Source organism: Pelecanus crispus, chromosome W, assembly GCF_030463565.1.
Source record: "Pelecanus crispus isolate bPelCri1 chromosome W, bPelCri1.pri, whole genome shotgun sequence".
In the NCBI taxonomy this organism is placed as follows: domain Eukaryota; kingdom Metazoa; phylum Chordata; class Aves; order Pelecaniformes; family Pelecanidae; genus Pelecanus; species Pelecanus crispus.
The window spans coordinates 16284046-16296881 of NC_134675.1; positions in this window are offsets into that span (position 1 = coordinate 16284046).

Sequence of the window (12836 nt, forward strand, 5' to 3'; positions counted from 1 at the left end):
TATCCCAGCTGAAACCAGGACAGCGGCACAGCGAACTGCAAGCACTCCAGGAAACTACTGGAGTGTGTTGAGGACAACTTCCTAGTACAGGTGATGGAGAGCCCGACCAGAGGAGAGGCACTTCTGGACCTGTTGCTCACTAATGCAGAAGAACGTATTGGAGAGGTCAAGATTGGAGGTAGCCTGTGCTGCAGCAATCTTGCCCTGGTATAATTCTTAATCTTGAGGGGTTCAGGACAGGTAAAAAGTAGAGTCAGGACCCTAAACCTCAGAAGGGGAAATTTTTGGCTGTTTAGGGCACTAGTGCATGGGATCCCTTGGGAAACTGCCCTCAGATATAAAGGAGCGAAAGAGACCTGGGAGATATTTTTTCTTAAGGCATAAGAGCTCTCAGTCCCAATGTGCAAGAAGTTGAGCAGGGGAGGCCGGAGGCCAGCTTGGCTAAGCCAAGACCTCTTAGCCAAAGTAAACCACAAAACCAAAATGCAGAGGCAGGGATACACATTCTGGGGAGATTGTAGGGATATGGCCTGGGAGTGCAGGGAGCGGATCAGGAAAGCCAAGGCACAGCTGGAGCTGAATTCGGCTAGGGACATAAAAAATAACAAGGGCTTCTTCACGTACATAAGACAACAGGGGAAGATGAAAGAAACTGTACATTCCCCAATGAGCAAAACCAATATGGAGAAGGCTGAGGTACTCAACAACTTTTTTGCCTTGGTCTTCACCGGCAAGTGCTCTAGCCATGCCGCCCAATTCACGGAATCCAAAGGCAGGGAGCGGGAGAATGAAGTACTGCCCACCGTAGGAGAAGATCAGGTTAGAGACCATCTAAGGAACCTGAATGTGGATGCCATCCAGAGGGACCTTAACAGGCTAGAGAGGTGGGCCTGTGCGAACCTCATGAAGATCAGCAAGGCCAAGTGCAAGGTCCTACACCTGGGTCGGGGCAATCCCAAACATGGATACAGGCTGGGTGATGAGTGGATTGAGACCAGCCCTGTGGAGAAGGACTTGGGGGTACTGGTAGATGAAAAACTGAATATGAGCCAGCAATATGCACTTGCAGCCCAGAAAGCCAACTGTATCTCTCTCGTTGTTCTCCTTTTTATTACAATTTTTATTACTACTACTATTATTAATTTATTTCAATTATTAAACTGTTCTTATCTCAACCCATGAGTTTTCTTACTTTTGCCCTTCTGATTCTCTCCCCCATCCCGCTGGGGGGAAGGGAGGGTGAGCGAGTGGCTGTGTGGTGCTTGGTTGCCGACCCACGACAAATAAAGAAGAGTTATGTGAAATACACACAATAGTTTTTATGAGCAGACCTCATTCCTAGTGCCAGCATTGACTGAATACTAAACAGCCTTGAAAGACCCAAAACTTAACAACAGAGGGAGAGCACAGCACAGCACAGGGGGAACCTTCAGTGAGATGGTAGGTGACAATGAGCCAGTTAACTGGCAGTCTTTCCCAAGATGGTCTGGCTTCTGTAGTCCTTGCTTGACTGTGCACAGGAATTTTAAATGCTTGTGAATCCTGTATGAGAGCCCCATCCAAGAGGAGGAAGAGATGCTCAGCTTGGCCAACATATCTTCAGGCAAACACTTCAAAGTGATCTATAAAAAAAGAGGGGGGGGACACAGACCAAAACCCTTTCTAGTCACAGTTGGAGAGTGCAAACAGAGTGTAGTTCTTGTTATGAAGACAAAACAAACTGTTGGCAAACAAAAACCTGGGTTTATTAAACTGCCATTAATCTGATCCTAGATATAATTAATAGAATTCATTTGAGAGGATCATTCCTGGTCACCAGAGCTGTGTGGAATCATATGAAAAATCAGTATTTTGGCAGGTAAAAATATATATATCTTTTTTTCAACAATGTATAGCAGACGTGCATGCATTGACACTGAAACAGTTTTGTGTCCTTTTCTTTCACTGTGTCACTGGGATGAAACAAAATCGCTGTCCAATTGCGTAAGCACTTAAATCCTTTCAGTTCCTGCACCCTCCCCCTTCAATTGTTTAAAGGTGCTCTCCACATGGATGCAAATATCCCAGACAGGAGCTATAGGGTTATAGAACTTCTCTTCATTAGAACTTACTAGAAATGCATGTCTGAGAGGTTCTCCTACTTCTCCCTATTCACATGGCAGGTGCATCCAGTTCTGCTTCTGGGTCTTGGTTTCTTTTGTTTTGTTTCCCTTTGGGCAAAGGTACTTTTCTTAAAAATTATGGAATGTTCATAGTCTATTTTCGTATACCTTACCTTTAGCTGAAACAGTACTGTTAAACCAGAGCTTCAAGTTTTTCACTTTTGTTGCTTTTTCCTTAGCAAAACACTGACATGATTGTATTAATCTCATTCTTAACCACAGTACTCACATGTTGAAAGCTGTATTAACAACAACTTTGTCATTCTATGACCAAAATGACATTCATTCTCTTCCAGGGAACCAGATTGGAAGGATAAGGGAGAGATCAGTAGCTCAGTAAGCAGGCAGAATATGTGGCTAAAGTTTAGGAGTTGCATCCATTTGGGAAAACACTTCTCTAGACTCCTTTTATGTATTTGCTCAGATAATATTGCTAGCAAGTGCTTCTGCAGTTTTATTCATAAATGTGTGCAACCTGCAAAATGCCTGCTTTCTATAGATTTTTTTTGTAGCTTTTTTCATCTTGACCATATTGAGATTCATGACATCTTTTTATTTAGATTAAAAACAGTGGGTTATTGTCAGTGAAGCAAATGATAGTAAAAATGAAATAGTTTTTGCTCCCGGCTATGCAGTGTGTTTACAGTAGATTGGAATCGTTTCTGATAAGGCTCCTCTTAAAAATGAAGATGTAGACCCTATTCTTTTGAAATCTGATTTATTTATTATCTTTTGATACCATACCCAGGTGTCGCAACATAGCTATTCTAGTTTTGCACTATAACTCAAAAAAGGGTCAGGACTTTGTTTCCTGCTACTATGACTACTACTGTTCAGGATTTGTCTGATGTTTTGCATCGGTCAGACATATAAAAGGCATCTGCTCGTTCCCCAGAAATACCAAATAATGTTTTGATTCTTATTTATGCACTTGTCTCTGCAGGAATATGGAGAATGTAAAATACCTAAGCCAGAAAATACAGTCTTGTAGAGTTAAACAACTTGAAGAAAACATTTAACTTTTTTTTCCTTTATTTTTTCTTTCCCTAAGAATAATTATCATAGAATCATGGCATCATAGAACAACCTAGGTTGGAATGGACCTCGAAAGATCATCATTTCATGGGAAAGGGAGCCTAGATGAGGTTATCTAGCACTCTGTCCAATTGCATCTTGAAAACCTCCAGCGATGGGGACTCTACCACATCCCTGGGGAGGTTGTTCCAGTGAATGATTGCTCTCACTGTAAAAAATTTCTTTCTTATATTGAGAAGAAACCTCTTCCAGTGCAACTTGTACCCATTGCCCCTTGTCCTCTCCATGTGGCTTCTTGTGAAGAGAGAGCCTCTATCCTCTTTGTAGCTGCCCTTTAAGTATTGGAATACTGTGATGAGGTCCCCCCGAGCCTTCTCTTCTCCAGGGAGAAAAGACCTAACTCCTCCAGTCGACGACTTATGACTTCCTCAGCTGCTGGAATATATGGAAACTTTGGTCAAGCAAACTACAGTGCTGCGAAACTTGGCCTTTTGGGTCTTTCAAACACAATTGCAATTGAAGGCCAGAAGTACAACATTGACTGCAACACAATCTACTGCTAGATCCAGACTGACCCAGACTATCATGTCACAAGGTGAATAATTTAAGGTCTGTGTGTAATGACATCTTTCAGTGAGTTGAAACACAGCTTACTTTCTTACCAATTAGAAAATGCAAATCTTTAAAGTTCAGAAACTCTTCATTTCTTTTTCCTACTCTCTTTCTGTTTGTCTCTGAACTGGCAACTTCTCTACTTTTTGTGTTGTAAAGAGTTCTTATTTTCTGTCACAAGATATGAAGCAATTTTTGTAATTCACAAAAGCAGTTTCATGTATGTACTGGTTTCCGCTGCGATAGAGTTAATTTTCTTCATAGCAGCCCATATGGTAGATTTGTGACCAAAGAAATGTTCATAACACACTGATGTTTTAGTTACTGCTGAACAGTGCTTACAGAGTGTCAAGGCCTTCTCTGTTTCTCACACTGCCCTGCCAGCAAGTAGGCTGGTTAAACCCTATGGTCTGGTCCAAAGGGACCAGGGGTGGAGATTGTAATGGATATACCTTTAAAATGTTGTAAGCTGGGGTCTGAGTTGCATGTTATAGGGATTACTATAGCAGGAACCACCTGAACCAATAGAGGATGAGCCTTACAAGAAGCAGTGCAAGCACAGCAGTGACCGGACCTGAGCTGGCTTTGGTGCCCAATAACTCCACGCGACACACCACCTCTCCTGTCCTGAGTGACCACCATAACAGATGGAGCCCAAAGTCATGGACTAAATGAACTCAATGGACATTTTGTGGACCTTTGTGGACATTTTACAGACATTTTACAAGTGGGTGGTCCAAAGACTAAGGGGATGATATCTGTGTATATATATCAAAGGATGGGAAGGGGGGGGTTTGTGTGGTTAATGAGGATGTATTTTGATAGTCTGGGACCTGAGCATGACGTAAATGGTATGGAATAAGGGGTGGAGAATGTGCTGGTTTTGGCTGGGATAGAGTTAATTTTCTTCATAGTAGCTTGTATGGGGCTATGTTTTGGCTTTGTGCTGGTGTGGAGTAATTGCTGGAGGTGATTTAGAGATTAAACTTAGATTCACAATTTTAGGAAAGGCACAGCACTGAAGAAGCCTCCAGGGTGGAGTGCAGCTGGCATGCAAGGAATCCATTTCACGGAAGTTCCTTGGGCCTGCAACCTTAGACGTCGGCAACACCAGGGGAACTTGGTGTGTTGGCTCTAAGAGTGTTGTGGTTTAGCCCCAGCCAGCAACTAAGCACCATGCAGCCGCTCGCTCACTCCCCCTGCCCCGATGGGATGGGGGAGAGAATTGGAGGAGTAAGGGTGAGAAACACTCCTGGGTTGAGATAAGAACAGTTTAAGAATTGAAATAAAGTAAAATAGTAATGCTAATAGTAACAGTATAATAATGATGATGATAATAATAATGATATACGAAGCAAGTGATGCGCAATGCAATTGCTCACCACCCGCCGACCGATACCCAGACAGTTCCCGAGCAGCGATCGCTGCTTCCTCGCCACCCCCCCGCAGTTTATATACTGAGCGTGACGTCATATGGTATGGAATAGCCCTTTGGTCAGTTTGGATCAACTATTCTGGCTGTGCCCCCTCCCAGTTTCTTGTGTGCCTGGCAGAGCATGGGAAGCTGAAAAAGTCCTTGACTGGCATAAGCAGTACTCAGCAACAACTAAAAACATCAGCATGTTATCAACATTCTTCTCCTACTAAATCCAAAACACAGCACTATGCCTGCTGCTAGGAAGAAAATTAACTCTATCCCAGCCGAAACCAGGACAAAGAGGAACTGCCCAGAGGGTGGAGCGGTGTGGAGACACCACGGCCAGGCTCTGTGTGGCACCCCAGATGGGACTGCTGTGAAGCATTCTGCCCAGCCGGGGCAGCTCCTGTGCCCTTGGATTCCCCAGTACACTCCATCAAGCCCGGAGACTTGGTCTATCTACGGACATGAAAAGACAAAGCATTTGTCGCCTTATTGCTGCTGCTTTTAGTCCCTGTATAGTCCTGACTGTGCCAGAACATGGCAAACAATTTATTGTAGATGCACTTACCAAAGGAACAGAGTGCAGTATAATGGAACACTGCGAGAACTTGGGCAAACGATGGATGAATGAAGAAGGACAATAGGAAAGGGTATAATATGAGACCCTGGGCCAACAACCTGTCATGGTTTTGACAAAATGCTGCCCTTTGGTAAACTTTGCTCATTATAATGTCATTATAATACCAAAACACACCTCCATCCCAAAACCTACCCGCCTCTAAGGTGCGACCACTCCTCACTGAGCTTGCGCTTTGAATTTTTCCTAGCCTATACCTTTAAAGCAAAGTGAGAAAGTTTTACACCAATCATAATAAAGTATGAATGACTGGAGTCACACAAGCTCCACCTGAAAGGTAAAAAATAGTATAAATTAGCCTAAGAGAGAGGGGATGTTAGGGAAGATGCCATTGCGTACCACTCTGACTTCTGGGATCAGTCGACGGGCTGAGCCTCTCTTCCCCCCCATCGGGACGCCTTTGGGTAAGAATCTAACACTTGGTTATACCAAGTGCCTCCCCGGGAAACTTAGAAACCTCTATAGAGTCGCTTTTATGTCTTTTGATGCATCTGTGTTATCCAAAGCTTTGGTATTTGCATGTGCCTTGCAGTCAGTGAATTTATCACCGGTAATCCAAAGAACCTGTGTGTCTGTTGCTTTAATAAATTGCTTTGATTTATTGGTCTAGCCGTGATAGTGGTCATTGAATGCGACCAGACGCTTTAAGTGTGGCCGTGATAGTTCATGAAGCACGACTAGACGAAAGGTGCCTACGTTATTTGTGAATCCGTAATTGTGATAGTTCAGTGCACTGAACGCGACCGGACTTATAACGATAAATTAGGTACCTTCCAAAGCCCTCTTGACGCAACAGCTGGAAAGAGTGTTGATAACACAGGGATGTTTTCGTTATTGCTGAGCAGTGCTTACACACAGTCAAGGCCTTTTCTGTTTCTCACATTGCCCCACCAGCGAGTAGGCTGGGGGTGCCCCATAAGTTGGGAGGGGACACAGCTGGGGCTGTGGGGTTTTTTTTTTCTTTTGTTACAGATGACAATGAAAATCCCCCAAATCAGGAAAAAATGCAAGAAATAATGCCTATACTTATCAGGGGGGATAACTCCTAATATCAAATTGAAAGGGAAATTGCTCAGGTACATCTCTGTCTGACGTGTCCAGCTGGCTTGTCCTTCTTTCAGGTTGCCTGTAAGTTGGGAGCATCGAAGCTTCGGCCCAAAAGTTTCCTAAGCTGGGAGTTTAGGAAGCTACCCGGCTTTGCAGTCTGGACATTGTGGTGTTCACAACATTGAGACAAGTCTTTTATCTATCTGGCTCAGGACCAACGTGATCAGGTTTGGAGGCAATATATGCCTCTCACAAGTCATTCATATTTAACAAATCTTCAAATGCTTTGTTGCATTTTTCAGTAATATAGGTACCACTGATGTACAAGATAAGAAGTCACAGATGCCCTGCCCACCAGCTCCTGGTGGAAGTCCTGCCCCCCTCCCAGCAGCCTCAGGGGCCATTTACGCTGGAAGTCACTCCCCTCTTCTGATCACATGGTGTCTTGCGATTAGCTGGCAGGACTGGCCACCCCTTCCGGTTTACTTGGAAATACATCAGACACGGAAGGCCCTTCCCCCTACGTACATAGGGGCCGCAACTTTTGTTTCAGCCGCCATTTTATGACAGAGAACTGCCATTTTGTTAAAAGTCATAACCCACGTATTTTCATACTGCTCTGTGATTGGCTGATGGCCATTTCTTAACACTGTCATACCCACGTGTTCCCAGGCAGCCCAGTGATTGTCTGCCTGCTTCCTTTGGACCAGGGACTGCTCAGATATAAAAATATATACATTTGTATGCAATATATACAATATATGCATATATAGAAATATATATTAAAAAACATATACAAATATGTATACACACATTTTATTTAAAAATACACTTTATATATATATACACTTCTAAATATGTATATATGTATGTATACATATATATAGCTATAAAGCTATAGAAATTAAATATATATATCCATAAAAGCATAGGTATAAAATAAACAAAACGTTCTTTGAATGGGTAATTAAAGTTTAAATGTAAATTGAAAGTAATTTAATAAAAGTAAAAGGCAGGTTCAGCATCCCCCACTTTACAAGGCTGCAGAACAAGCTCTGACGTGTCTAGGGTGGGGGTGGGGGGGAACTTCAAGAAGTTAGAGGGGCACCAAAAGGGGGGGAGGGGGCATGGACAACTTGGAACATGCCCGAGGGCTACAGACCCCTCCTAGGAGGCCCACCAAGGGGCCCCCAGCACAAATCCCATCACGTGCAAAGAAGAGTCCAATCCTGTGAACTAGACTGAGAGGCCCCTGTATCTGTCCCGGGTCCAACAGGAGGGAGAAGTCAGGAGTGTGCCGTTACTTATCTGCATTCCTGTATGGGCCTGCGGCAGCGAAAGAAATGAGAACAAACATAGAAGTGACAGCAGCGTTCAAGGAAAAAGCCTGGAGAAGTCTGACTGGCAACCAATCCCCCCTCATACTCTGTTAATAAAGTTTAAGTTAAATTAATTGTCCAGTGTTTCATTTCATCCATGTGTGAAGTAGCAGCACGTTGGTACACATCTATGCTGCCGCTTCTGCTAAAAGATATTTACTATGCTCCTGGGGAGGTGGGAAGCTTTCAGGGTATAAATCCCCTTTTTGAAGCTGTGTGCTGGTTTTGGCTTGGATAGAGGTAATTTTCTTCATAGTAGCTAGTATGGGGCTATGTTTTGGATTTGTGCTGGAAACAGTGTTGATAATTCAGGGATGTTTTTGTTATTTTTGAGCAGTGCTTACACAGAGTCAAGGCCTTTTCTGCTTCTCACACCACCCCACCAGTGAGTAGGCTGGGGGTGCACAAGAAGTTGGGAGAACTGAAGTGGGGTTAGCTCAGTTGGTTAGTGTGTGGTGCTAATAACGCCAAGGTCACAGGTTCAATCCCTGCTCACTGCAGGGGGGGTTGGGCTCGATGATCTCTCAAGGTCCCTTCCAACCCAAAACATTCTATGATTCTATGATTCTAAGTCTGAAGGATGCATTGGACTACATCAAGCAGGCTGGACCCTCTCCTTTGTATACAAATCTTCCCTGGTTGCCCCAAGAAGAAATATGCTTGTGTTGCCCTAGTTTACCTAGGAGCACTTATGCATTCTTCTGATACTGTGGATGAACATTATCCAGCACTTCCTGAACAACAGGGTCAGGGTCCTCAGGAGTCTCCAGGGGTTTTTCCACTTCTGTCTTGTTTTCTTCTGGAAAAACAAGAGTTATTTTCCCCCTTTCATGATTGCTCTGCTTCACTTGTGCTAAGTAGAAGATGCCAAAGGATGTGTGACCCTGGAGCACAACACTAACATTTTTGTAGCTTGTTACACCACAGCATATGCATGGTAGAGCTTTACAATCTCATAAATGCCCTGAAATATGGTTGCCTTTATCATGACACAGACTCTGTGATATTCATGAGGAGTCTGGGGGATTGGACCCCTCCGCTCAGTGACTATTTAGGGGAGTTGACAAGCGAGTTGCTGCCAGACAAGCACATTACGGAGTTTGTGTCATCAGGCCCCAAATCCTACAGCTACTTGCAGTCTGGAGGAGTGTTGTTTCCATCACTCTAAGGCACTCACCAGAGGCATCACTCTAAACGCAACAGAGAACAGATCAATCTTGAAGCCCTGAGGGATCTCGTGTTGCATTACAGCATAAATCCAGACAGTGATGACCCTAAAAAGACTGTGATAGAGCAGCGCTCTGTCATGAGGAACAAGCAAAAGTGGGCAATAGAAACCAGGCCCCTTCTGAAGACACAGAAGGTGGTCTATGACTAAAATTTTAAAATAATTTCTGATCATGGGCATTCACTGGAAGCACCGCTTTTCTGGCAGGGTCTAGCAACTGTGGGAAAAGTGATTTACTAAGAAGCCTTTTGGAGAATGCCGACCGCTTGCTGTCTGTTATGCCTGAGAACATTATAGAATCATAGAATGCTTTGGGTTGGAAGAGACCTTGAGAGATCATCTAGCCCAACCCCCCTGCACATTATGTGGCACTGCAGTTGTTGGCAGCCATTGTACTGTAACTGTAAATACCCTTTTATCAAATTTGTGGAGGACTTCTCCGAAAGCCTTAGTGATAACGATTTATTATCCCCTAATAAAGTAAATATGGTTGAGATTGATGATTTGATGAATTCTGCTTGTGAGAGAGATGAAATTGAGAAATCTTTTACTAAGTATGTCCATCACAGGAATCTTAGCATCTTGTACATTTTCCAGAATGTTTTTTGCCAGGGTAAAAAGAGCCACACCATCACTTTCAACACAAAATATATGGTCCTATTTAAGGACCCCTGAGATAAGCTCCAGGTTGCTTCCCTAGCCAGGCAGATGTATCCTGGCAAGGCCCGGTACTTTTTAGCAACATTTGAAGATGCTACAAAGGCACCATATGGGTACCTGGTTGTTGATTTAAATGCTTCTGTCTGTCACGAATGCAGGTTTGTGAATCCTGCTGATTATGTCGATTCACTATGAATGAGTGACTTTACACAGTTTGATTTAGTAAAAGTTAGAATTTACTTATAGCGAATTGCAGAATTTGATTATAGTATTTTTAATAGCACTCAATCATCAATGATTAATAAAGTGATAGACAAAATTAATCAAAACAGTGACTTAGTTACAGATTCGAAGATGGCAAGGTTCACTCTATTACTACACAAAAGCACACATAAAAGAGAATAAATCACAAAAAGTTAAGCTGATTCATAAAAGCATTGCGTATATATGGAATAAAAATAAAAGGGGGAGAGAGAGCAAAAAGGGGGGGGGGGGGCGCGAAAGGGAACCCTCCCGTTGAGTCACAAGGTTCGGACTAGACCCCCTTGCTTTCTAAACTCCTTCTCAGAGAGGAGTCTAGGTGCGGCTAGGTCTAGTCCTAGTCTCAGACTTGGTCAACGGTTTATATGGATAAGAGTAATGTATATATATAAAGGAAATTTGGATTATACGAGAGAGAAAGAGAAATTGTATGTAGGGAATGCGGGAACCCTGCCGTTGAGTCACGAGGTTCGGAATGGACCCCCTTGCTTTCTAGACTCCTTCTCAGAGAGGAGCCTAGGTGCGGCTAGGCCCACTCCTAGTCTCAGACTTGGTCAATGGTTTATAAGAGTAATGCTATAAGGATAGTACAGCAATATCAAACTCCTTTAAAATTGAATCATACATCTACAAACTACTTAAATTGATTTATGCATGCAACTTACAACTATAAATGCAAATGTGAAAATAGTATACCTGTTAAAAATTCCCCTCGAGTTTAGTGAAATACTCACGTCTAATGCCTTGGCATTTCTCAACGGGCGAGAGCAGAGTCTCGAGGAGTGAAGAATATCAGCAGCCCAGGCTCCGTTGTCGATCTCCGGCAATGGAGTTCTGGTGGCAGCAGACTTTGGGAATCTGCTAGTTTTCGCTGACTCTGAGAGACATTTCGATCAGAGGGAGATGCTGGTGCGGCCCGTGGCGGTCCAGGAGAGCTCAAAGGGCCTCACTTAGGACTGCCGTTTATAGGATTGTGAGATGATTGACTTTAATCACCAGTAAATTTCCATCCGAGCCACAATTCGGGTCGGCTTGTTGCTGGAATTCCAGCAGCGATGATACCACCCTGTTTCAAGGCTGTCTGGGGTAGCTATTTGTTCTCGTTCCCCTCGTTAGCCATAATATGAATCTTGATAAGGACAGAGCCGCTCTCTGCTCCAGCCATGTAGGAGTGTCTGGTACAATTAAGGAGCGCTTAACTGACCAACTCTCTACGCAAAAGCTGCAGCCTGCGAATTCCTGAGATTGTAAAGCAGACAAAGTAGAGGGGAAAAAACAGGACAGAAAAAAAAACAGGGGCAGGGGGAAGATGTACCACCACACTGTCCCAGAGGCTTTTAGGCTAAGGACTGGTCTCTTCCCTCCAGAGCAGCCTGCCATTTACATATTGAAGAAGAGAGACTGGTGTTTGGCAATAGAGAGGAGCCGGACTGACACCTTGCATTGCTATCAGTGCAGGCTTGAGAACATGATGTACCAGTGTCTGAAGACTAACCTGTCCCTCCTGGAGATGTTGATCTGGTCCTCCCCCCGGCAGAGGAAAGCAATACTCTGTGCTGCTCCTGATGACCTGATGAAGGCCATTTCTAAAAATTGTCCTGAATACCTTGAAGGAGAACATTTTGTTATCACCCCACCAGATATGCGTGCTGAAAAAGGGACACAAATTCATTAAAAGTCTGGAGTAGTAAAAGTGTGTCCTTCAAAAGAAAGAAGGTACTGGCAAAGCAAGCCGGTGGATTGTTTCAGAGTTTGTGCTCTTTTAACTTTTGCTCTTCTGCTCCTCATGGGGCTTTTGGTAAAGCAGTGATGGAATATGCAGAAAAAATGTATTTGTTGCCTGCAAATCAGCTGGAGCAGCTAAGGGTGCCGCCATTACGCAGGGAAGACATGAGGGCTGATACATTTTAAATTTAAATGGATTTCACGGTAAGCGTCACACAGAGAGGGCAGGTGGTGGTGGGGGAGCTCCCTTTGCCCATGGTTGTGGGGGCAAAGGGAGCTACCTGTAAGACCATTATGGAGTGCAGGCTGGTGCTATATGTGTTTCTTTGTCCTTAGGTCAGTGACCTTATAGAATCTTTCAAAAAGCTCCTGACTGACTGACTGAGGAGGGAGAAGTCAGGAGTGTGCCATGACTTGTCTGTGTTCCTGTATGGGCCTGTAGCAGCCAAAGAAAGAACAGGCATAGAAATGACAGTGGTGTTCAAGGAAAAAAAAGGAAAAAGCCTGGAAAAGCCTGACTGGCAACCAACTCTCTTCATAACCTGTTAATAAAGTTTATCTTTATTTAAGTTAAATTAATTGTCCAATGGTTCATTCGTACATGTGTGAAGTGGCGTGGCTGGCCCCAGAAATTTAACAGTTGGATAGAAGCCTTCCAAGTCCATTTCAC